The sequence below is a fragment of the Schistocerca piceifrons genome, unplaced genomic scaffold (genome assembly GCF_021461385.2).
Source record: "Schistocerca piceifrons isolate TAMUIC-IGC-003096 unplaced genomic scaffold, iqSchPice1.1 HiC_scaffold_961, whole genome shotgun sequence".
Classification (NCBI taxonomy): domain Eukaryota; kingdom Metazoa; phylum Arthropoda; class Insecta; order Orthoptera; family Acrididae; genus Schistocerca; species Schistocerca piceifrons.
In genome coordinates this window covers 1,657,501-1,662,500 of record NW_025729236.1, presented here as the reverse complement: position 1 = coordinate 1,662,500, position 5,000 = coordinate 1,657,501, and the positions used below count along the sequence as shown (strand labels likewise).

The window sequence follows — 5,000 nt, the reverse complement described above, 5'->3', positions numbered from 1 at the left end:
GAACGGCGGAAGTTTCCCGCACTCGTAAAGTGCAATCCACCCCTATAACTTGCGTTTCATGAAGAGTTATTTCCAATATGCGACATTCCCGCTGTCCCTATACATGAGCCGCGACCTGTACCACTTACGAGCGAGAGACGCGATCGCGTTGCTCACTGTACGGCGTCCGATACCGAGCCATCAGCATGTCGGTCCCCATGCGCGTTGCACTCGCACTCGCAGTCGCAAAAACGTGGGGCAAATATATTACGCGGAAGAGCTATAACAGACCGAGCCCCACTGCATGGGGGGAGTCTTTGTCACTAATGTACACAGATGGAACATTTTGGACTGGAACCAGATTACCCGTACACACGGCGCTGATTAGTAATCAATGCAGAGCCATCAAACTACAGCAAATATACACAACTGTCCGTATACATGCTGAAAGAGTCTGCCCACAATGGGAACCACACGTCAGCCAGACACTCTGATCACGCACCACTCTCTGCTTCTAACAGGCGCACATACAATATGTAAGCACCAGCATGGAACAACATCCAGTGCATCTTCTCCGCCACATTACACAATCCACACTATCACAACCAGACCAGGAGGTCCATGCGGAAAATACAATATCCCAGCCTTTCGACATCCACCATTGCGCAGACCAGGCACCAACACCCACACATGTCCTATACAACGGTGCACCCAACATCACAATAGTACCTCCTGTCACAGCGCACAAACAATGACATGAGTCAAAGACACAGGTCTCACACAAGCATAGAATTGGAGCGCCGCCTCTAATAAGCCAAAGGTGCATCCTGACGTGACAAATCTGATCATGTCACAAGCATTCACTTACTATAATCACTATCAACGAACCTGCCGCCCCCGCCCCCCCCCCCCCCTACACCTTTCCTTACAACAACGTGTAACCTAACCTAACCTAACCTAACCTATGTTGTACCTTAACCTAACCTATGTTGTACCTTAACCTAACCTATGTTGTACCTTAACCTAACCTATGTTGCACCTTAACCTAACCTATGTTGTACCTTAACCTAACCCATGTTGTACCTTAACCTAACCCATGTTGTGCCTTAACCTAACCCATGTTGTGCCTTAACCTAACCCACGTTGTGCCTTAACGTAACCCACGTTGTGCCTTAACGTAACCCACGTTGTGCCTTAACGTAACCCACGTTGTGCCTTAACGTAACCCACGTTGTGCCTTAACGTAACCCACGTTGTGCCTTAACGTAACCCACGTTGTGCCTTAACGTAACCCACGTTGTGCCTTAACGTAACCCACGTTGTGCCTTAACGTAACCCACGTTGTGCCTTAACGTAACCCACGTTGTGCCTTAACGTAACCCACGTTGTGCCTTAACGTAACCCACGTTGTGCCTTAACGTAACCCACGTTGTGCCTTAACCTAACCCACGTTGTGCCTTAACCTAACCCACGTTGTCCCCTAACCTAACCCACGTTGTCCCCTAACCTAACCCACGTTGTCCCCTAACCTAACCCATGTTGTCCCCTAACCTAACCCATGTTGTCCCCTAACCTAACCCATGTTGTCCCCTAACCTAACCCATGTTGTCCCCTAACCTAACCCATGTTGTCCCCTAACCTAACCCATGTTGTCCCCTAACCTAACCCATGTTGTCCCCTAACCTAACCCATGTTGTGCCCTAACGTAACCCATGTTGTGCCCTAACGTAACCCATGTTGTGCCTTAACGTAACCCACGTTGTGCCTTAACGTAACCCACGTTGTGCCTTAACGTAACCCACGTTGTGCCTTAACGTAACCCACGTTGTGCCTTAACGTCACCCACGTTGTGCCTTAACGTAACCCACGTTGTGCCTTAACGTAACCCACGTTGTGCCTTAACGTAACCCACGTTGTGCCTTAACGTAACCCACGTTGTCCGCTAACGTAACCCACGTTGTCGCCTAAACCTGCTCTGTAATTGTTATACGACTCGTTCAATTAGTGTAGTGTTGCCCACCCGCAACCCTCGCAATATAGTTCGCTACTCGCACTGCCCGCTCCCCTGTGTATCGCTTCATGTTAAACACCTTGCAAGTCTTGCTGACTTTCCACATGCTCCTGCTGTACACTGTTATGTGGATGGCAGCAGGACGTACATGCCGCCCCCCCCCCCACCCCTCCCCACGTCCCCACCTTGCCCCCTGCCTTCGCAAGCTGGTTGGTGAGAAGTTTGCATGTTCAATGCCCTTCGCATGCGACGTACTCAGGCTACGTTGTGGTGCGGCCTGTGTCAACTGTCCGCTGATGTCGTACGCATAAACCACAATCTGTACTGCACATTCGTCCTTATGTACTGAATGATACATCGTGGCACATGTGTGACCGTACAACGACTGCGCCCAAAAACGGCGGACCATACAGTGCAAATATTGTGCACGCAGCTACGTGTCGTCTCCCTATGAGAGCTGGATTGCAGTGTGGTACGCCATAGAGACGTGTGGGAGGAACGGACGCCGTGGATGGCGATCAGCATGAGCTGTGTGTTGATGTATTCGGACCTAGTCGTCTCTCCTCAAACACCGTGATAGCATGGTGCACCGCGTTCCATATCTGCGACATGCTACAGAGGCCGGTTGACAGTCGTTCGAGCAATGGACATCGCATACGTACGGGGGCCACCTTCCACGTATTGTCTAGGCGTGCACATTTTGTTGCGTGTATGTGGGCAGACGTAGTGTGGCGTGACACCTGACACAGGCATGCAATAATCGTTGAAGTTGCTAATGGCGATGGACGCCTACGTTTGCTGGTGAAGTTACGCAAATGAAGAAATGGTAACCCGTTGTGGTGCGGTTGTTCTCGCTAGGGGTGAATCGGTGATGGCGACGATAGGTTGAGGTACTAACCGGTTGTTCCAGCGATACCCACCATGCCGATGAAACTGAACGGCATCTGGGTGTGAAGCGATACGCGGCGGTGGCTGGGTGGGACCGTCCCCGGCCGGTGAGGGGGCGCCTCCCGGCGTGCTGGCCGCGCGGTGCGTGGGCGCACGCGCTACAGCCGGCTGGTGGGGGCGGCCAGTGGCAGGCGCGCCGGCCGACGGACGCGGCAGGCGTCGCAGCTGCGCGCCGGCGCACCCTGCGCGCGGCGCCGTGCGGCCAAAGTAGGTCCTCGCGGGCCCGGTGCGAAGCGCGGTGGACATCTTCAGTGTGCTGGTCCGATTGAGGACTGTGTGCGTTGAGGATGCGCCGCCGCCCGGCGCTCGGCGCCGCGACGCCGTCTGCTGCTCGGTCGCCCCAGCGGTTCTCGCTGGTGGTTTGTATCGCAGCTGTGCGGATGTGTTGGCGCGTGCGCTGTGCTGGGAGAGTTCGCTTCGGCACCCAAGTGGGGCTTTTGTCCTTCTGTGGCGCTGGCGTTGGAGCTGCCGGTCACCGTAGGTGGCGCGTGTTGTCTCCCGCCGGCAATGCCACGACAGCACGCTCCCGGGCCTCTGTCGGCAGCGGCAAGCTCAGTTGGGAGCACGGGTGGTCGCACCGAAAGCGTCTACTCGCCTAACTCCGGGCGATTGCGCCTCTCTCGAACCCGACCAAGTACTTGGGACGGCGCTGCGCGCCGCCGGGACCTGAGAGGGTTTCGAGGTGTATTGTGCAGGGGAGCTCAGCCTCCTCCTGTTTGCAGAATGATTGAGCGGACGCTTGCGTGTTCGCGCGGGCCCCCGGGACACACTCCCGGGCGGCCGGCTGCTCAGCTCTAGTTGACGCAGCTCCCTGGTTGATCCTGCCAGTAGTCATATGCTTGTCTCAAAGATTAAGCCATGCATGTCTCAGTACAAGCCGCATTAAGGTGAAACCGCGAATGGCTCATTAAATCAGTTATGGTTCCTTAGATCGTACCCACGTTACTTGGATAACTGTGGTAATTCTAGAGCTAATACATGCAAACAGAGTCCCGACCAGAGATGGAAGGGACGCTTTTATTAGATCAAAACCAATCGGTCGGCTCGTCCGGTCCGTTTGCCTTGGTGACTCTGAATAACTTTGGGCTGATCGCACGGTCCTCGTACCGGCGACGCATCTTTCAAATGTCTGCCTTATCAACTGTCGATGGTAGGTTCTGCGCCTACCATGGTTGTAACGGGTAACGGGGAATCAGGGTTCGATTCCGGAGAGGGAGCCTGAGAAACGGCTACCACATCCAAGGAAGGCAGCAGGCGCGCAAATTACCCACTCCCGGCACGGGGAGGTAGTGACGAAAAATAACGATACGGGACTCATCCGAGGCCCCGTAATCGGAATGAGTACACTTTAAATCCTTTAACGAGTATCTATTGGAGGGCAAGTCTGGTGCCAGCAGCCGCGGTAATTCCAGCTCCAATAGCGTATATTAAAGTTGTTGCGGTTAAAAAGCTCGTAGTTGGATTTGTGTCCCACGCTGTTGGTTCACCGCCCGTCGGTGTTTAACTGGCATGTATCGTGGGACGTCCTGCCGGTGGGGCGAGCCGAAGGCGTGCGACCGCCCCGTGCGTGCTCGTGCGTCCCGAGGCGGACCCCGTTGAAATCCTACCAGGGTGCTCTTTATTGAGTGTCTCGGTGGGCCGGCACGTTTACTTTGAACAAATTAGAGTGCTTAAAGCAGGCAAGCCCGCCTGAATACTGTGTGCATGGAATAATGGAATAGGACCTCGGTTCTATTTTGTTGGTTTTCGGAACCCGAGGTAATGATTAATAGGGACAGGCGGGGGCATTCGTATTGCGACGTTAGAGGTGAAATTCTTGGATCGTCGCAAGACGAACAGAAGCGAAAGCATTTGCCAAGTATGTTTTCATTAATCAAGAACGAAAGTTAGAGGTTCGAAGGCGATCAGATACCGCCCTAGTTCTAACCATAAACGATGCCAGCCAGCGATCCGCCGCAGTTCCTCCGATGACTCGGCGGGCAGCCTCCGGGAAACCAAAGCTTTTGGGTTCCGGGGGAAGTATGGTTGCAAAGCTGAAACTTAAAGGAATTGACGGAAGGGC

At 54.0% G+C, this 5,000-nt stretch overlaps 1 non-coding gene across 1 annotated transcript in view; it reads left to right on the top strand.

Annotated features, from left to right (window-relative positions):
- The first annotated feature begins 3,746 nt into the window (after window positions 1–3,746).
- Window positions 3,747–5,000, top strand: part of LOC124774200 — a 1,909-nt gene continuing 655 nt past the window's right edge. Inside the window, exon 1 of the ribosomal RNA XR_007015191.1 lies at window positions 3,747–5,000. This exon is cut by the window's right edge and continues 655 nt beyond it. This is a non-coding gene — a ribosomal RNA (small subunit ribosomal RNA).